The sequence below is a fragment of the Lasioglossum baleicum genome, unplaced genomic scaffold, assembly GCF_051020765.1.
Source record: "Lasioglossum baleicum unplaced genomic scaffold, iyLasBale1 scaffold0598, whole genome shotgun sequence".
NCBI lineage: Eukaryota > Metazoa > Arthropoda > Insecta > Hymenoptera > Halictidae > Lasioglossum > Lasioglossum baleicum.
Window position 1 is genome coordinate 257 of NW_027469658.1, and position 22914 is coordinate 23170.

The 22914-nt window shown below is 28.8% G+C and overlaps 2 pseudogenes; one reads left to right on the forward strand and one right to left on the reverse strand.

Annotated features, from left to right (window-relative positions):
• Positions 1-486: 486 nt before the first annotated feature.
• LOC143220275 (uncharacterized) lies at positions 487-7381 on the forward strand (annotated as a pseudogene).
• A 3453-nt stretch (positions 7382-10834) lies between these two features.
• LOC143220276 (peptidyl-prolyl cis-trans isomerase NIMA-interacting 1-like) lies at positions 10835-11953 on the reverse strand (annotated as a pseudogene).
• Positions 11954-22914: the final 10961 nt, after the last annotated feature.

Sequence of the window (22914 nt, forward strand, 5' to 3'; positions counted from 1 at the left end):
TAGATCGCGGATTTTCGAATGTGTTTATACACTGTTGTGTGTACAGACTAAACAAAGCGCGAAAGTACAAAGAAATTGTGTTTGAAATTAGAGGGTTTTAATATTAATTTGTTCTCATAATCATAAGCGTCAATGAATGTCTGAGAGTGATATTTATGATTCGGCAGATGAATATACAAGCGTAATGGATGATCACGTCGTGGAATCTCGCACGGACAACCTGGGCTTGGTCAGTGTTCAAAAGAGGCGTTTACTCATTTGTAACAAAGAGGTACTTTTATTATATCATTTTGTGTATTGCAATATGATAAATTCGAATAGAATTTAAAGAAGGTGGCAAATTTTTTTACTTGATGATATGTACAAATTATAGGTTGAAGATGGTATTCCTGGGGTCCATATTGAAACACCAGGTACATTAAACAATGCAAGTTCAGGTAGGAGAGGTACTTCAAGGTACATTCTACAATCATGTATACTGTCATGATGGCTTATACTGGCTATGTACAAATAACAATGACTACTAGCGGTACTGCTACGAGTGATAATACAACATATCCAATGTGTAATCAACTGGATAATCAAACTAATCTTGCATCTGGAGATACAGAAGAGGGTGGGTTTACTCCTGAATGGATAGATACACATGGTAGAAAATAAATCTAATGTATTTGTATATTTAATTGTTGTAACTTAATGTATCTTAATGTAACATGTATATTAGGTAATCAAAGAGCGAGATGGGCACAAGACTCACGTAGTACGTGAATCACAAAGACAACAAATTGCAGTTCCTGAAGAGCAGCGGGGACTAAAATTAGGTCTCGGTCATTCTGTACTGTAATGCTTTTTAGTTGCAAAAGCTTCAAGTTATGGTGATTGGAACACGACACTGACTTGCTACGCTGCCGTTCTTATCATACGTATATCACAGTTTGTTATATGTAATCAAATAATAAGATCTATATTATGAAACCTTATTTTCAGGGACTTTGCTTAACATTATTATTGCTGACTATGTTGAAGAAAGCATTGGCTGCTTTACCGATCGCCACCAGGATAATTGTTGCTCTGCTTGCAGATAATTTAGCGAGCAGGCAAGTGTTTATTTAACTGTAGGTATGTTAACCTAGGCATAACATTCATAATTTGTTACAAAAGAATAGTGCTTATTTATATATTGATCATCGAGCTTTTATATTTCGTTCAAATTCGTCATTCGTAATGTGTCATTTACAAACTTACATCACGGGTATATAAATCATCTCGTGACATGGTACAAATCAGGATGAAAATGTGCGTTATAAGAACTGGATGGTCCAGTATTTTTTAATGACAAATATTTGTTATCGAACAATTACATTGGATAGAAATCTAGTATTTCACACAAAATGCTCAAGATACATATATACATTTGTAAGACGAATAACAAAAGACAGTAAATAATAATTGCATTTATCTGATATCCATTTCACTTTATGTGAGAAGTAACATTTAAAGTCCTTAACAAGTTTTAATCGTTCATTACAATTTGTAATTTTCTCCGTTTCATAAGATGCAAGAATATTGAAGAAAAGTAATTAAATTAATCGAGCTATGACAATTTATTATCTGTCTTTTTATTTAGAGAACATAGATCGAATAGATCAAGTATAAAAAAAAGCGATTGATGGTCATTTTTTTCTTATTTTTTTCTCGGAAATTGTATGAAACATGAGGTTTGTCTAAAGAATTTGCTAAACGTACAGACTTCGCGGCTACAAATTACTAGTACCATTAGCCGTCCAGGACAATTCCTCGGGGTTTGAAGTCTGTTTATACACAGCCATGGAATTCGTCATTAATCACAAACTTGATTATCCATTTCAATGATAATACGTATTGCTATAAGTTCCATTCGTTACTAAACAACAAGGATTTAATTATAAGCTCGGTTAATAACATTCTTCTTACTCAGAGAATTAAAGACAAAATGATCTGGCCGTGTAATGGAAAGACGTGATTTCTTTATTATCATAATAGAAAATCCTTGGGTTTTAAAAGCGTATATGCTTTTTTTTTTCTTTTTGTTTTTATGAAGAAGCAGTTTCATAAATAGAGCGGGTATATATTTTGCCGAGAATAATCAATAATATCAGAGTTAGCGTTTACTAACAATTCTCTCATTGCCATAAGCATCGCATAACGATTCAAATGCCATTAGAACTATTTATTAAAAAAATTGATATAATGAATATTTAGATGTCTATATAAAACAGGAGTTTGGAAATGTATCTGAGAAAGAGCAATCAATTCTAATTATATTTTCTTAATGAGCAACAGTGAAAGAAAGAACATAAAAACAATTGAACAGTTAAAAGAATTGGCATTGTGTAAAACAAAGTAATTAAATATTGATAACTATTAGCAATTAATTTTAAATGTACCTTATATTTTATTTTACAGCTTATCTAATGCAGAAATGGAAAAAATTTTAACTAAAATACAAGAAAAATCATGTAGTGAAATGTTTAATTACATAAAAGATATATATATAATTTAGGAAATTTAAAAGTACCATCAAAGTTGGAATTAAGGTATCATGAAGTTTTATGTATAATTATTTTGTTAATCATATTATATAAGTATTAATTTTATATATTAAAATTAGAACAGGGATACTAACGCTGCCTAAACAGAGGGATTTCTTAGAAGAGGATGTCACTTTCTTACAAGAAAATCAATTAACAGAACTGGTACAACAATTCTCAGAACTAGAAATAACTAAAATTTTAAAACACGATACACAGTCAAGACTTGAACAAAAAAAAAATTATTTGGAGAAACTTAAAACTCGGTTATTTCTTGTGAGAGAAAATGGTCATGTGTACTCTGATTTGTTACGAATATTAATGGAATTGCAATTTTCTTGCCTCCAAATCATCCAGAATTTGTACCTGATGCTTACCATTATTTAGGAACAGAATATTTATTATCAACTAAAAGATGTCTTAGTAATTCAACAAAATACAAAAGCTCCATGATTTTTAGTTTTTAATTACATTTTATTTACATACAAGAAAGTATGCAACTTCAGCAAGATGAGTACTATGCAACTGTAGTATTTTCACCAGGAATGCATAATTCATTTCACGAACTATTTGTATCAATGGTGTGCAATGGTGATAATAGACATTGAGTAAATATAATATTCTTATAGATGACAAAAAAAATAAGAAATAATTCATAATGGAAACATATTTGAATTCAAAAATTTCTAAATTAGAAATGTTGTAAATATTAATTCTTTAATAGTATGTAAAATTGCAAAGAATACTATAAATTTTAATCTTTTACAAATTAGACAAAGTGAAATAAATGTACAGTATTTAAATGGAAGTCAAAAAGGAGACCTACACACACATTTAAAGCAGTTTCCCATGAAATTGAAACATGTTATAATGAAACATTTAGTAATTTACAAGATATACAGATTGGCTTAACAAAAATAAGGAGCCAAATGAAAGAGCAACTGGTAAATTAATGAATATATAATTATACAATGTATATACGTATATAATTAATTATTTCTTATATGATAATTGGAATTTTTCAGAAAATAAATACAAGCTTGGAACGAGAGAAAAATATACTTTAGCAACGATTTTTAATCGATCCAAACACATTAAGAAAAGTACACCATGAAGTGCAACATGCTCAAATAAATCTTATTTTCATAATATATGTAATAATGGGTGATATATATATATAGTAATAACAATGAAATTTAATACTATTATTCCAGTGTACAAAATAAACAACTTTTGTGCAGAGAAGAAACCAATTTTAAGAAGACAGATTATAAAATTGTTTATTTGTGTCTCTAATTAAGTTATCTATTTAATATTGTAAATTATATTGTATTAAATATATTGTGTTTTATTTCAAATCAAATAAAAGTTTAGTAAAAGATATACAAATATTTTTACTAATATATTACTTATCAGTTAGATGTAATTATTTGTTACTTACATATAATAAAAATATCTTGTATAATTCTATATAAATTTTAGATAGCATTATAAATATTTAGTTACAAAACATACCTGTACTTTTGTACATATTTGTACTGAGAATTTTCAAATTATATCTTGTTTCTGCATACGTAATAGAATTAGATAATTGATTATAAATAAATTACTAATATAATTGTACAAATTTTATTTTTTCATCCTGTGTAAATGTGACAAGTAATTTACTTTGCGCTTCTTTCTCTTGCTATTAGAAAACTCGAATACGTGCACTTCTATACTTTTTAGAACATTTAACCTTTTGTACTCGACAGACGCCATTTGTTTTAATACCATAATCTAAATAACTATACGCGAAATAACCCAAACGCGTGCTTTTCTTCTTTTGCAGCAAGTTGTCGTTGTTTACCCCGTGATAGGTAGTCTGCATACCTGCATGCCATTGTTGTACGTGTTGGATTCTAATATCGAGTTCTGTTATGTGACGTCTATGCGGCAATAAAATCGGTAGTTTCTGCGCGTAACTGAGGGGTGAATTTCTTAGTCTCCCTCCGAGCCCAAGGATATCGAATGCGTCAATAAAAGGATTTAAAGAAGCTAATTTGCCATTGCTTAATGGCATACCTTTCTTCGATTCATTTATTTAAAGAAATCTATAGGTACTAGCAAAATTTATTGTATATAACACTGCAAATTACGGAAAATAAAGAGTGAGGAAGTTTAAGTAATGAAGAAAATTGAACGAATTATTATGTTTTTTTAATAATTTATTATATATTTTTATATTACTTATTTATTACATTTATTTATAAATGTCCACTGAACTTTATTCTTGACCACGTTATACGCATCTGTATATGTTCTGCAAAAATATCTTATTTGTAATAAATATGTTACGTACATATTTTAATTTTTTTCTAACGATATAATTCATTAAAATAGTTACATCATAATTATTCATCGAGTATAAAGAAAGGGTGCAATCCTGTCTTCATTTTTATTTTTAAACGATACATTAATTTTGTTATTCAAATGTTACTAAATGTCACCTGAAAAGAATCCAAAGTTCCTAGCTTTTAGTCGGTATCTCTTCATACAATAGAAAGTAGTTAGAAAGTTTTTCATTCTTTCCTTACAGCTCCTTTCCATCTTTTCAGTAACTATATTACGTTACGTTTATGACTTTCCTTGTTGAAAAGTTCGTCAACATTTTCAAATGTAACTCCTTTACTTTGAAACTTTTTTCTCCGCTTTTTCTTGATTAACTTTACTTTTTCCAATGAAAGGTTTCAGTGTATAGCCTGTTGAAAATTCTACAATGGTAAGAATGCGTGAATCAGCAGAAACGTGTCGCCATCTGGACTCCTCTATATTTGGTAAGTCTTTTTTCTCTTCTTGTTCTCTTTTTTTTATTTACGAGTTTATTTTCCTAAAAATTTACATAAATAATTTGTTAAAACTAATTTCTTACTGTATTTGATGTATAAAAAATCAATTATTTAACATGTTGACTGCCGCGTCAGACCTATACGGGTAACGTCAAAAATCTTGATTAGGCTGCGCCACACGCGTATTCGGGTAACACTTATTTGAGTGCTTACAAGGTAGATTGGTAGGTATTTCGAAAGTTATTTCACAAAATATGAGACCATTGAATTGTTATAAACGTTTATTAAAAATATTATTACAATGAAGGTTGATTAGAGCAATGTGGGCAAAAAGTTGTGGTTTTTTAAATATTTGTTCGTGCCTTTGATCGGTCCGTATGGATTCTTTTATTTTTGTAGAAATAGAATTATTTTATGAAATCAACGTTTCGTCGATGACAATGTTTACCCTAGGCGTGAACGTTTCTTAATATTTTTTCTGAAGTTTATCAAAATGCTGAGGTATTTTTCGAAGTCAATTTTCAGGGGCAGTACACATATTATCAGCAAAATGAAAGTTTCTAAGTAGTAATTGAAATCTCTTTCGTGACATAATAGTACGGAGTAAAGGAAAATTATGTAATGGTCTTTTCGACCAATAATTAGAAACACAGTTTGCTTTTACTGCTGAAAAATCGTGAAAAAAAAATAAAAGCTTTCTTCGAACCAATAAGCAAGAGAACCAAAGTCATTTCGATAGATAAAAGTAGACACTACTCCCAGCATTGATCTTAACACTAGGTTTACGGACGTTTTTTAATACCTATCTTTATGGCGACCCGTAAGGTTTACGGGTAAAGAAAGCTACGCATTTTCTTAAAAAATAAGACCATGAGTTTAATTTAAAGACAATTACGATATTAATAAATTTAATATAAGGTGTTTAAATCTATTAATATTGTATCATTGGAATAACTCACCCGTCAAATTGACGGGTCCCGTAAATCTAGTGTTAAGAAACTTGCCGATGCTGTAGCGTTCGAACTTCAGTCTGAAGAGCGCGCTGTATAGCATCGTGCGTGGCCTGACGGAGATTTTCTTACAAAGTAGCGTGGCAGTCATCGTGTTAAAATATAGAAGAAAGTATAGTTGAGCTGGAAGTATAATGGTAGCTCCCGAAGCAGTTGGAGAGGCTCGAGTCGTTTTATTTATAAATCTAAGAGATTGTATTTCTACCAGAGTTTCTCGAAGATGGCGCCCCTAAGTATACAGATCATGAACCTATCCCAAGCGGATATTTCGAGATCTAGGGGGTTAGTCTGGCATCGATTTTACATTTGCGACAGCTGAGTTACTGATATCGTTTTCTCCTTTCTCTGTTACAGCCGAAAGAACTCGATCGATCTCAGGACACAGCTGTCCGTGAGGATGCACGCTATCATAGGTGAGTACATCGGAGGCTCGATTCGAATCTAGCCACAGGCTCCCACGATCCACTTGGACGGATCATCCGATTCACAACGATTCCTCGACCTCTAACCGGTATCGCTAGGTCAAATATTGCTTCATTTACTGCGTTTCAGTACGAAACGATCGATAAAGAATCGTTAGTCGCGTATTGAATATCGTTTCGTTTCGACTTGCGACAGTTCCTCCGGTTTCAGACTCGTGAATCGTCGATAACGATATAATAATGTTCACATGCGAGAGAAAGAATACAAAAATCTGGAATTATTGACCGTTGAAGTAAATCAGAGAGCATTCTAAATTTTTAGATATTTATATTGATATTCTTTTTGTTTTTTCCTTTTCCTTCTTACAATAAGAATTTTAATGTTTTATTAATTTAAAACTGTCTATATTTTCTTGTCTAGTAAATAATCGATTTATAATCGTAACATAAATTCGATGAAGAGAAAAGGTTTCCGTGAAAATTCATTTAATTTGACTGTAAACAATTCTTCTTTTAGTTGGTGCAAATTTATTTCACCGCCAGAGTTCTAGATAATACATATTTCATGAATATTCGGTTTACATTTAATCTCAATCTTTTGAATATCACACATCGTGCATTGCAGTACATAAAATTGGATAGAAATGTTAGGCGAATTGCAGGCAGAGTGAAATAGTGCTCGTGAGTTTATAATAAATTATCGTACTAAATATTATCGAATAAGCTGTATTCGTTTCGGTGAGAATATTTAACCGAAAACAGTAGGAATAAATGTTTTACGTGCACGGTTTTACAATTATACAGGTGAATTTCGGTAACGGCGCGTAATATCGCGATAAATTTCAATAAACAAACACCCGCGAATTATTACGTAAAGCGTTTCGTAATTTTATCGTTAGGAAATCGCGAATCTTCGAATTACACGGTTCGTATTCACGCGCGCTGGACGCGAGGGTTCTCCCGATCACGTAACCTGCGCGCACAGCCGATTCGGTTTTAACGGGACAGCGTGACGCATGGCTGTTAGTCGAGGAAAGTTGTAACGTAAAGTGTTCCGTCGTGGAACGAACCCACCTGGAAGACATCGGTGCTGTTTTCTATCAGCCGAGCCTTCGTGCCACATGCCAATCGACCAGCGGTATTTCCTGGACTTTCCCAGTTTGAAAGAGTCCTATTGTTTAATTTCTAAAAACGGCACGTAGTTCGAAACCCTACTTTAGTGAAAGTAGGCTGTGGCACCGAGAGCTTGGCTGAAAATGGGTTAGTGGTAGGACCACTTGCGCGTGGCGTGATATCTTAACGACCCACGGCTATCAAATATCGTCTAATCTGTGGCCGGAAATTACTCATATTCCAACAGAAACGTTGTAAGAATTCGCAAATTTTGATCAAGGTCCAATATTCTACAGGGGTTTGCTTTCAATTTCTGAATCCCTACGGGTTAGTTAGACGTGGTTAGGAAAGCGAAACACACATGCAGGATCTTTAGTGGCGACAGTAATAATCTAATTATCAACTATTTCCCTTAAGCGCTGAAATATCCCGCAACGTTCTATATTTCGTACGTGTAATTTCACGTTTAACGTTTCATTTGTCCTTATAAATATATTACTCGTATTAATAAATCGAACTATAATCGAGCCGAAGATGGTCGCTTAGGCGAAATTACCATGCATGATTTTCGGATTACACGTCACCGTGACCATACGAAACGTTTACGATAAATAATTACGGTAAGAGCCGCGGCAACGAGTTGTAAAATGTTCCACGAATATATAAGCTGCTCCGCGTTATTTTGCACACAAATTCAGCCGGAGTATTATAATTTGTAACCGCATAATACGCTCTGCCCCTCGCGTTTCGTTCTCTCAACTGCTCGTTACGCGTTCCTCTAGCCTTATCGCAATCCAATAAATTCTACCGCTAAGTGCAATTTCAGTCAATGTTACTTAATACACGCTACATCCTCTGCGCATAAATCGCGGCACCCATGCCACTCGTTATCCTTCGTTACTTTTCTATAAATCTCGGAAACGGTGGTTCCCTTTAATCCTTTCATTACGGGTGCCGTATATATACGACATCCGTACGACGACCTGTGTGTACGCGTGCCGTATATATCCGGTGGCTTGTATATACGAGCACCGTCTCTCGTCGGCGAAATCTGTAAATATGTAAGTGACTGAATATGCTTTAAAATATACTCATTTTCAAGTTTTTCATATAAACAGTTGTTGACCCCTTGCCGTACTATTTAGCTTAACAAAATCCGTGTCCACGCAATGATAATTACGTTTGGCTCGCATTTGTTTTCACGTGTATGACTTGTGATATCCATGTTTGGCCAAAAATTGATATCACGAGTCAGACTCGTCAAACTACAGCAAGTGGTTAAGTAGCTCTTAAAAAAGTGTGCACATGAAAGAATTTCAAGGTTGTGTTGAACGACGTTTCAGCGTTCACCGAAGACTACCGACTGGTCATTCCGGCGGAGCGAACTGCCGTAACCAAAGGGTTAATATCCGCGGAGAAACTCGTCTCCTTCGACTTGTCGACCTTAAACAACAAAAACCCCGAATACCTCGTAAACGGCGTATAACATTTACCTACTTCTCTCCGAGGGGAACAGATTTTGTCGATTCGCCCTGTCTGATCCGTGAAAAGAAGAGATTCATTGGTCCGCGACTGGAGAACCGAGTTTTCGGGACGAAGTCGCTCGCGCGCGCGCAGATTATCACTCTAAATCACCGTGGGGGAAGCATTCTCTGTGTCGTTGGACGCGATGTCGTCGGACTTTCCACCTATCCCCCCCCCCCCCTCCTCCCACCTTCTGCTAACTCCGCCAGCTTTATTCCATCTTTTTTCCTATTTTTGTCCCTTCTTTTTTCACTTCCACCCGCTTTCCTTCTTCTCCGTGCCCCTCCCCCCGTCGCCGCTCCCTCGTTTTGTTCCGTTTCCGTGTTTGTAACATCTAATAAAATTTAGAAATGTACATAATTCCACATTGTTTGGTGTTTATAGAAAATGGATTATGATAATAAGGGTAAACGTAAATAAAAGTTAAATTAGTATATTCGATGATTACGTTTTTTTACAAGAAAAGAAATAAAAGTATCTGAATTAAATTGTATATAAATGTCTTCTGAATCATAAAAAGTAGTATATTCATTTATAAAATAATTTGGAGTGGTGTTAAAATTTGTAACATAAATATTCATCTCTGCTTAAGCAAAAATTTCATAATTATACATATTTGCATTTTATTTCATTAATGTTATTCATTAATGTTAAATCTACCTTAATTGGACAAAACGTTTCATTTGAAATTTATTCAACAATTTAATTTAAAATTAATAACACAATTTTCTGCAAGAAATTATAACAAAATTCATTTTCCGTCTTCTTTATCTTATTTCTAACTATTCAAACAGACTTGTTGCAATTCATGGATTAGTATAAGAAACAAATGCTTCCTAGATTAGAGCAAACTAAAAACGGAAAAGATTGGAAATTTAAATATATATATATTATTTTTTTTTTTTTTATAAAATACTTTATATTTTACATATACAAATAAAGACCAATAAAACAACTGTTAAGCTAATGCAATGTTTGTCTAATATTTAAGGAAAGTAAGGTTAGCAAATTACATTACAGAGTATTGTTAAAGGTGAATATAGAATTTTAGTATTTTATCTTGTGTCATTATTAAAAAGTTTTGTTACTTTTACTGTATGAAAATGCACATGGTAAACCATAAGATAAAAATTTTATATATAGATTGCTGGAAGACATAAATATATAACTGGACATCGAAGTATAAGAAGAAAATATTTTACATTTTATTCTTACATTAAAAAAGAATTATTTATCATAAAAATAGACATGTATGATTTTGAATACAATTATGAAAATCTCCTTTCCTTGTGACAACATATTTTACCAGCAAAACTGAGGGAAGATTTTTTTAAAGAATTTAATATTTTATTTGTGATTAGTGTATTTTATGCTGTTCGCTGGATGATACGAATACCACTATCTGTATGAACTGGTGAAGACAATTCACCAACTTTCAGAGCAAATGCTGCTTCTTCAAAAGGCTTTTGTATTGCACCTCGACTAAATGGTCCCAAGTCTCCACCTTGTTTAGCTGAACTACAATCGTTATATTTTGAAGCAAGTTCAGCAAATGTCGCTTTCCCCGACACAATTTGTTTTCTGTAAGCTAAGCATGTAAACAACATTATAAAGGTATATAATCAATATACATACTATTATATGTTGCAATAACAAAATCAAACAAAGTAAAACTAATCTTACATTTGATAAGTTCAAGAGCTTCTTCTTTTGATCATCTGGTAATACTCTCTTCTCGCCAAGAAGATAGTCATCTAGAACCTGAATGTTTCACTAATAAATGGGAACATTGAACCTCCTCTGGTTCATCCCCTTTATTATTTCTAGATGGATCAGCTGATTTATCTGGTCTATCCCATTCACTTTCCTTAGTATAAATGTTTAAATAATAATGCTGTCCTATTAAAAAATATCGATTAATAATACATTGCAAATTTTTTTGGGTATATCAAAATATAAATTACGTCAAATTATACCGTTTTATAATACCATGTTCGTAACGAATTATTTTATAGTATATTTTTAAATACAATAAACATTACAATATAAATTATTACATTTATTATATAAAAAATAAAAATTATCAAGACTGTAAATTATTAAAAGTTTTAAACTACGAATTTATTTAAAATGATATATGTTTGATCATGTTTAACGCCATATTAGTTTCGTGATTAATTACAATATTATGAAAATAAAAGAAACACGTATGCACTTGTTAAATTTTCATAATTCCTTAGTAACTGTACTTATAATTAAATTTTAGCAAGCGTAATGTTAGTTACCCGGAAAAATGCCGGCTGTATTCGCTATACTAGCACTGATATAACGAAATGTCGAAACTTATACAACAAAATTATAATAAAATAAATAATTACTTATGTAAAAATATTATTATATTAATTATTCAGTACTAAATAAATTGACGTACCAGTAAATCTGCTTAAACGATTTTCCCAGCCCGCTGGTAATTCTTCGTCCGCCATTGTTATCCCATATTTTTCTACTCTTGTCTCACGTCAAACACACACATATATATATATATTCGACAAGAAGCGCGAAATTTTCAAAAAGAACGGAAAGAAGTAAATGAGATGGTATTAAATATTGAAACTTAAATATTACAGAAAGTGCAAAAAATATAGAAACCTCGAAAAAAACACTTAAATATGATGAAAAAGCCTTACGAGAATGGGAGGAAATATTGAATAAAAATGAGGATAATAATGAATTAGTGCAACAATATATGAAAGGAGATTTGAAAGAATATAAGATAAAAGAGAAGTAAATAAAATTAAATGTCGACTATGTAATAATATATTTACAAGTTTTCTCTTATCTATTTCATTCTCATGTAAGATAGGAACTGGAATTAAAACGACAGAAACTGGAAAGAAAGTGTAATCGTATTACAGCAAAGAAATGATGATATTAAGGAAGTCATTCAAGTATGATCAAATATTCCGTTCTTTTATATTTAACAATACATTGTATATAGTAAATAATGAAAACAACGTCTAATATTTAATAAAAATTTTGCTGATTTTGTTCTATTTTTTGAGAAGTTGCAAAAAAATGTTAAGTTTAAAGTTTGGAAAATTTTAATCGGCAAATAACGAATAATTTACCATATATTACTCGTTTTCTCACATGGAAAACTATGTTTCATGCGTAGCGGGTTGCCACTCAATAGGCGTTCCCCATTTCCATTTCTAAAGCTACATTGATAATTAAGAAAGTAAGATTGAAGATATATACATATAGACAAAAATGTTCTTTTCATTAGCTCCCATTATTTAATGCTCGATTAATTTATAATTTTTTAACATTCTGTAGGAATTCAAAAGGTAAAAGTAATTTATTTTGACTTTAATAAAATTTAAATATTTCTAGTTCTTAATATATTTATTAACATTAATTCAAGTTTGATTTTATTAAGCAACTTTCTCTACTTCTCTATTCGATTATTTTGCCTAGGAAACTGAAGCATTACACGAACTTTCTCAAGATAAAAAGAAATATTGCAAGAAACAGAAAAATTTTGGCAGGATCAAATTGAAAATAATAAACAAGTTCAAGATTCAATTAAAAAATTAGAAAAAGAGCTTACTATGATGAATAAAATGAAGAAAATGATTAAGACATACGAAAATCAAGCAAGCAAATGAATAGTAGAAACACGATTAATAAAAGTAATTTTAAAGTTGTTTTTCTTGACATTTATCTTTTATTAAAAATTTTAGTCCCTTATACAAAAGAATATTACGAAGGAACTTACGCAACGTGTACAGCAAGTAAGAGCTGATATAAAACGTAAGAAATTACAAATTCAAATTAAAAATAGAAAAATAGAAAAAAATATATAAACAAGTAACTGATTTAACTTTAAAATTACAAGAAATTAATAACCAAAAAGTAAACATTGAAGAAAAGACAAAAGAACTGGAAGATATTTGGATTGAAGTATATATACATAAATAATAATTATTAAGTAACGCGAAATAATATGTCGAAATAATATAGGAACAGGAGAATAAGAAATCCAAAATGCCCAAAGAAATGAATCGATTACAAATGGCAAATTTACGTATTATGAATCAAATAAAAGACATAGAAAATGAAAATAAAGTTTTAAAGATGCAATATAAAAAAGAAATTAAAAAATGTGAATATTTAGATAAGAAGAACAAATTTTAGAGAATAAAAAGGAGGTATTCATGCCAGAAAATCTGAGATGAAAGTGGACAAATTAAGAGGTCATGAATATAATAAGTCTAAAGCAGAGAAAAAACAACAAAAGATCAAAGAACTTCAAACTACTTTAGATGAGAAATTGAAAGTTTCTAAATTATTACAGAAGCAAATTACAACTTTAGAAGTGTGTGGTTTTAGGTTAGGTTTTATTTATTAAAATATACACTGAATCTATTTTTTAAATATATAAGATAATATGAGAAAAATATCAAACAGTTTAGCAAGTGACAATAAGCACAAAGTATGGATTAATTTTATAAAACACACAAGTCACATAGTATTATAATCACAGGATATTCATTAATACTGTTAATTATTATAAGAATTAACACATTATTCACTTTTTATAAAATTCATTCATGTCAATTTCATCCGTAATTTTGAAAATAAAAAAATGAGCAACTTTCTTAATGCAGCTGCTTTCCAATTATGTAATTAAGATTATACACCTTTATACTGCAAAAATATTGTAATAGTAACATATAATTTTATAATTTTTGATTATACATTCATTACATATGTATAATTATTATTATATAATAATATAAAATTATACTTATAGATATATGATAATTTTTAATTAAAAATTTTAATGTTAAACACATACATACATATTGTTTATAGTATCTTTCTTAAATATATTAATAAAATTAGGAAAATATGTGTGATAATTCGTAGATTAGGAAAATAGAAAAAGTAGATTACGACTTTTTGAACGAACATGTCATTTTTTTGTTTCATTTAAATTTTGTACGTATGTCCTTTTTAATTTTACTTTATTAATAAAATATTTCATTGACTTCACTTTATTAAAAAATAAACTCTAATACGATTTATAAGAGATTCGTAGCATAGTGAGGCTGACTAATCAGGAGACTTGATAGTTTCACCAGTCAAATGTTGCACAGAAACATATATATATACATACTTCATGCGGAGCCGTTATTTTGAAACATACATCGATTGTGAATTCGTTTGCCTTTATTCGTTTTTTATTACTGTTGTTTGCTACTGTTATTCTATAATAAAGTATAGACAATATAGATTTCTAATTGTTTTACAACAAAGGGACTAAAGTAATTAAAACTGATTATTACTTTCTGATTTGTTCTCGTTTAAGATTATGTACAGAATGAATTCGGCAACTGTTGCAAATAAATATTTAAAAAAATATAAAGAAATATAATACAAAACCGACTTAGAATTCTCATGATTATAAAAGGTACGTGTTCTTAGTATGTGAAATATGTTTAATTACGATAAGTTTTGGTTTTCAGAATCATCTTAATCTTTTTAATAGAATGTTACATTTTTGACTTTATAATCATAAAATATACAGAAAAGATATGTTTATCAGTTTTTTGATATTTTCAATTTTTCTTAACTTGTAAAACATATTTTAATATAATAAAATTGATATGTTAATAGAAATCATTACTGTTATGTATCATATATTTCAAAGTATTAAGGTAGTACAACGGATATCCAGAATTTTTTTTTAAGTTTCAAGCAGTTGCAAAGTGTTACTTGACGTTATTAGATTGAAATTACAAGGTAATAAGATTCTTTGTCAAAAATAATTTTTTTTATTTCATTACTCAACTTTAATACAATAATAGTATTATTGCTATATATTGACTTCTAGAACACTTTTTACACTAAAATTTATACAATTGAAATTTGAGTACATTTATACATACTCCATAAATTTTTTAACTCATTCTTCTTGAGAGCAAAACGTTGCAAATTGAAAATTTTGGAAATAAAAGAATTTTCATTTATCCTTTATGACTTATTTTTAAATACCAAGTCATCTTCTACCTGCTTCCATCATCCGTTAACGGATATTTTGTACATTAAATAGTGTAATTAACTGATTTTGAAAATTTATTGTATGAAAAATATCATATAAATAACCATTAGAAAGAATGTGGTAGTTAATTATAGTGAATTACGTCTTTATATACTATTTGTTTTAATATGTAATATAACTTTTTTTCATTGTAAATGAAACTTCAAAACATATAACATTATATACTTTTATATTTTATAGTATAATATTTTATCAAAAAGAAAAAGAATGAAAATGAAACATTGATTAAATTAAATAAAAATTTGTATAATTCAATTATGTATTCTAAAAAGTGAAATATTTTATTATAGACGAATGAAGATTCAGTTAAAGTTGCTGTCCGTATTCGTCCATTAGTGAAAACTGAAATTGAACGAGGTTATCAAACTTGTTTAGATGTTGTTTCTGGTGAACCACAAACAGTTATCCGTAATACTGCTAAAGCTTTTACACTTAATTATGCATTTCCTTCTTCTGTTACGGAAGAGGAATTTTATTATACCGCTATTAAAGACATGATAAATAATATTTTTCAAGGTAAAGTTATATTAAATCGTGTAATTCTATAAAATATTGCAACTATTGCAGCAAATAATTATGTACCTTAATTTTACAGGTTATAATGTTACTATATTAGCTTATGGACAAACATCTCAAGTCATTGATTACTCTAAAGAAATACATGAAATGGAGCAGGAAATAAAAACACTACAAGCAGAAAGAGAAGAACTGTTACAAGAGCTGCAAAACGCGCAAGCAAATAATGTTAGCACAAAGTAAGAAGTTGGACACAGTTTAGTCTATGCTAATTATTGTACTATTATATTAATTACTTTATGTATTTTGCAGATTGGCAGAATGTAGACGTAAAAAAGTACAAGAATTAGAGAAAAAAATGGCAGAATTAAGAGGAAAAATAACATACCAAGATAAAATAGTCAAAACGAAAACTGAAATCGAAAAAAAAAACTGAATCCGATAAATTTACGAAATGGAGAGAATCAAAGGAGAAAGAATTAAACAGATTAAAAGATCAAAACAGGAAGCAAGTAAACGAAGTGACACGTTTAAAAATATGGCACAGTAAACAAGAAGAAAATGTGTTTAAGAGAAAAATGGAAGAAGCTTTTGCTGTTAATAAAAGATTAAAAGTAATGGATTATGTGAACTCTTTGTTGCAATACTTTATTTAATTAATTAATTAATTAATTAACTTGCAATTCATCAAATTTATAAAATTATAGATGTTCATAACAATCTTCATGACGCTATTAAAAATAACTATCTTAAATTTTAATTGGAACTTGTAAAAATGTGAAAAACCATACGTACAAAAACTGAATTCTTTATCCGATATTTTTCTTGAATGTGTCAAAATGAATGTAAAAATGGTTATTTAAATTAGAATATTCTGTATAATAATCTCTTAATTTAATGAAAACTTTTGTTGCGTGTTTGTAATAATAAACATAATTTTAGGAAAAGTATGAACTTCTGCAAGCACAATTGAATGAGTACCGAGTCAGAGAGGAAGAAAAAGCATTAAATAGCGTTAAAGAATATGATGATAATAGCAAATTAAATGAAGAATTGAAGCTTTATAAACAAAAATGCCAAATGCTGGAACAAAAAGTTGATATACGTTCATAATTTTGTTATTAATATTTTTAATTTCAAATATTATAAATTGTCATATAAATTTTTCAGCTTTCAGATAAAATTCAAGAAAAAAAAGAAAATGTGAAACCAAAAGTAAATGAAGTCACAGAAGAAGAAGATATTTATTTTAATGATGAAAGTATCATTGAAGTGGATGGCAATTGAAAAGATCCAGATTGGAGACAAACACCATTTTATAAACGTATACGAAGTCTTTTAGTAATGCAATGAAATTAGGCATAAATGAATGTTGTATGTGTATACGTGTAAGAGGTGTGATCGGGGTAACAGGAAGAAACACGGGTCAAAATCTTAAAAAGTCTTGGAAAAGTTTATTTCATACTAAGTCTCTTATTAATGCTCGAAGATCTCTGAACAATTGACCCCGACAACTGTACGCGCACGGAGGCTTCTCATTTTCAATGCTCTTCGCTCTCAATTCTTATGGAACGATCGAGAGATGTTCAGGCTCAAAGTTACCGCAATTCGTCTGTCGGCGACGGTGTTTTATAATTCGTAACGTTAATTAAATTTCTTAACTGTTGATAACAATATATTATATTTTCAGTTTTAGAATACAACAAAGAATTCATCGCGTGAACATATGACAATGAAACGAACATCAGATGGAGATATAAAATGTTATTGGAATACGAATTGTGTTACACGTATGTGTAAATGTCGAAAAAATAAAATTATACGCAACGATAATTGTAAATGTACTTTAGATTATTGTCAAAATAGCGATACAAAGAATGTAAATATGTAATTTATTATAATGATTATCATTCAAATATATGCAATGAGTCGTATATGATCATTTTACAATTATCTCTTATTTTTAGGTGACTCGTGCATTATTTGCGGATCATATTAAAGAATACATATGAAGAATAAGAAGAAGAAGAATGAGTCCATAAAAGAACCAAATGTACATTTAAATTATATTTTTGTGATTTTATTTGTACAATTGTATGTTAATAAAATTCAATATTTTTATTCAAACAGATTTATGAAGCAACACTAATATCAACATCATTATTGATATACCTACATAGTCAATGCCAACAAAAGTAATACTTTGTAACTGTTTCTATACAAAAGTGCAATTAGTGCTATGTAAAAGTAATTTGTTTTGTATGACATAGCAAAAATGTTTTAGGGAAAAGAACAGTGTTTTACATTTTAGCACTCAAATTTTATGATTAATGCTAGTCATAAATATAATATAATGTACTCATTATGTATTAAAACAATGAAATTTTTTATTCTTTGTAATTGATTGTAATTGATTGGCCATTGATAACATTTTCGATACAGAATATTTTAACAATAAATATATAAAATAAATTAACATTTGTTTATAGTGCACATCTTTTTTTTAAACATTTATTTAGATATGAAACAGAAAAACGATAAGAAGTTATGCATATTAATAAAATACTATTTATAATTTAAATTCATTAATAAAATAGAATGATTTAACAAAACAAAATTATTGTACAAGAAAAATATATATTCTATTAATAAATATAAAATATGCATAAATGTAGCGGTAAAATTCAAATTCATATTTCTGTTAATGAAAGTTAGATCCCTCCCGTTTACTTATTTGTACCAAAGTGTAATAAATATTTGTCATAAAATCTACGTTATTCATTGTTATAAACAATACAGTAACCTTATTATATTTTTGTATTGTATTTCTTTTATTTTTTAATTTTTTAATATAATTTATATTGCTTAAGTAATTATTGAATAAATAGAAAATTATAATTAAAATTATACTAAGACACTTTTTACAAATAATAATACTAATTACGTAAATAATTTACAGAGACTATATATAACATACAAATAAAACTATATATGCTCAATGCATATTTGTAGTTTTCAAATACATACAAAGTACGCGCATATAAAGTCGGGTTAGAAAATAAAGAAATAGATTTATTCTAATATCAATAATAATAGTGATATATAATCATTAATTAGATAATATACAGTTTAATTATTCATTAATTATGTACAAAAAAAAAATCCATTATTTTTATAATTTTAAATGGACTTCTTTTTCCCCAACCTAATATAATTTTCTAAATTATAAATTTCCTAATCAGAACATCTATGATTTTTAACCGGAAACATAATAATAATGAAGAAACGACTGTCAGCGTCATATATGATTTAATATTGGAAACACTTACAATTGGAACACGTTTGGTTCAAATTCATGGATTATGCTGAGAACTGTTTCTTAATTATCATTAAATTTTCAGTCCAAAATCATAGACGGCGCTAATTAGAAAATTTATAATTTAGAAAATTGTATTAGGTTGGGCAAAAAGAAATCCATTTAAAATTATAAAAATAATGGATTTTTCCAACCTATTATATATGGACGTTACATCGTTTAATGTACATATATGTTATATTATTCGATGTATATGTGTGGGGTTAGATCATTTAATTATGATGAATAATTATATAAATGTATTCAGAATTAATTTTAAAGTTTAATTAATGTAGCTGTGTCATGTAATACAGTAAACAATTTGGTTACAATATGACACTAAAGGTAATAATTATGGTATATCAATGTTCCCATTGTGCATAGATTTTGGTCCAGTCATGGTATTATAATTTACTGACTTTAACATTAGTCAATCCTTAATATACTTTTTTTGCCAATATATCAACATAACTTGATAATTAGATCATGTGTTAAATTTAGTAATATTGTAGCAACTAAATTGTAACAAGAAGATTTGACACAATTAAATTTTGTGAATTATATTTTTAAATATTTATATTTTGAGACAATTTAGTTATTCTACTTTAAGCCATTTTAGTATGTATCATTTAAAGGTAATAACAAAAAATATGAGTTTTTTTCTAAACCTTTTCAACCTTTAACATAAAAATGAACCTCCAAACTTTTTTAGTTTTCGTATAATACATCATTCCAACCAAAAATCGTATATTTTTAGAAAAACTTATATTTTTTTAAAACTTAGGATATCAGAGCAATTTAATTTTCAAATTCGTATTCAGAAAGGTAAACTCAACAATAGTTACGCAATGGATATTGTAAATTAAAATTCGTGTTAAGCAGTGTAATTGAACTATAAAATAATTGGATTATGATCTAGCAATTTTAATAATTAAAATAATGCTGTTTCTTGAGAAATTACTTATGATTACTATTACCATGGTATATACCAAAAACAGAGAAATTAAGCTTCACCACTGAAATAATACAGAATGAAAAAGCATGTAAACAAACAATACAAGTTCACTATGAGAAGAGTTTTATGTTGTGGACAATAGGTGCATTTTTAAACAAAAAATTTTGGATAAATCACAAAGTCTTTTTGAGTTATTATTCATATTATATAGCTCAGTTCTTATATTATTCAACAAGATTATTCTGACTTGTCTCTAGTATTTATATTTGTCAATTTATTTCGGTTGCCATTAAACATCAAAATTAAAGCATCGAATGAATAAGAAGAAAAGATTAAACTTACAGAAGAACACGATGTCCATTTAAGACTAGCAGAATCAGCTAGGAATGCACTAAAACAAGATTAGGAGCAAGTATCACGTAATTCAGATTATTATTTTTCTTTCAAGTTCGACTTGCAAGAAGCATTACCGTGTCCCAAGTTGACTACCTCAGTAGCATATTACAAACGCAATATGTATGTTCTAACTTTGGGTATTCACAATTTTCATAATGATAATGTTTACATGTACATTTGGGATGAAACTATACCAGAGGTGCTCAAGAAATTGTTTCATGCATCTTAAAACATGCTAAAAATTTAAGAAGTGAAAGACACATTACAGCTTACAGTGACATGTGCGCCGGGCAAAATAGAAACATTAAAGAAGGTTTAATGTGGTTAAAAATTGTCCAAACTTTGGACAGTAATGTGGAAAATTATAGATCACAAATTTTAAATATCAGGACATTTGTTTTTACCAAATGATAGAGATTTTGGCATGGTAGAAATGTCATTAAAAAAGAAAATTTACTGTTCGTTCTCCAAAATTATAAAAAAGTGTCGGAAAGGTAATAACTTTATTGTATATGAAATGAGACAAGAAGATTTTGCATCAACAAAATTATTAGAAGACACAATTTTTAAAGGGGTAAAGAATTCTGATGGAGAATCAATAAACTGGTTAAAAATATATTGGATACGTTTTGTCAGAAATAATAAAATTTTCTATAAGACATCAATGAATGAGAATGAAAATTTTAAAGTCTTGAATTTATTACCACGTCAGGGTAGACCAAGAAAGTTCGAAAATATTCTATTGACATCACTGTATAAAAATAATAGACAAATTACAACAGCAAAATTCAAGGACATAATTGACCTATTACGATATATACCACCGAAAAATCACGATTTCTTCAAATCCCTTTCACACACACAAAATGTAGATGAGTAGTAAATAGTTTCGTAATAAATTTATGTTTGTAACTTTGTACGTTATGTAGTTAAAAAATGTTTTGAATCGCATAAATTATGTTTCCGAAGTGTTTTAAAGATATGTAAAATAAATTGAGTATTGTTTTTTTTCAATTTGAAGCATCTTAAATTATGTTGAAAGGACTTGGACGCCTTCAAATTTTATAATGAATCTGGTTGTTAATTTTGCAAGTAGCCTAACTCCATTCTTGATAAGAAAACGCATATTATTCACTTAATAATTGCCACTATTTTAATAAGAATTATAAATTTAACACCCGTAGATACACTTAAGCAGTATGACACATTAGTATCCTATACTATATATATTTTTAAATTCATTGAAACGCAAACCCTTAATTATCTCCATTTGAAGATAAAAGAAATTAGGCCACTTTCAAAATAAACGGCTCATTTATTCTTGAAAATATAGAGAGGTAAATTGGGCATAATAATTTAATAGATATATTTAACGTTTTTTTTTTATCTAAATTATATAAATTCTATAAATTCAGTTCTAATTTGATTATCAATCTTACAAAAGAAGAATTTATATCCTAATTTATTTTATTTGAGAATACAGGAATTACAAAACATTTCTAAAGAATTATAGCAGGTTATTTTTTGTATAGTGTACACATAATATTAATGTTAAAAACAATAGAAACAAAAGAAATAGTTTTTAATGCTTTTCTGAAATTCCTTTTACTTTATTGCCTCTGCCATGATACACTTTGCACATTCATACTGAATATACACTTTATATATAAATATATATAAATAGATAAATGTACATAAAATAACATAATTATACAACATACTAATTAATTATATACACATTAAATTACTGATAAGGCGGTGGTTGATGTTGATAATGTTGTGGTGGTTGACTCAAATGTCGTTGTAAATGTGTCACTAATTATGGAGTTGGTTGTTGTCCACCTGCATTATTTTGTTGTTGCTGCTGCTGCTGTTGTGCTTGTTGTTGTTGTTGCACTGCAAGCATTTGTTGTCTCATACGTTGCTGATTTATTGCCTGTTGCTAATAATGCAAATAATTATAACTATTCGTAGAAAATGAATTTGACGCTTATGTGTCATTTTTATACTAATAAAATTATAGCAAATGAATAGATTTTATTACGTTGATGTTTCAATAGTATACTTTAACGAGTAATATAAAATTTTAGCATTCTGG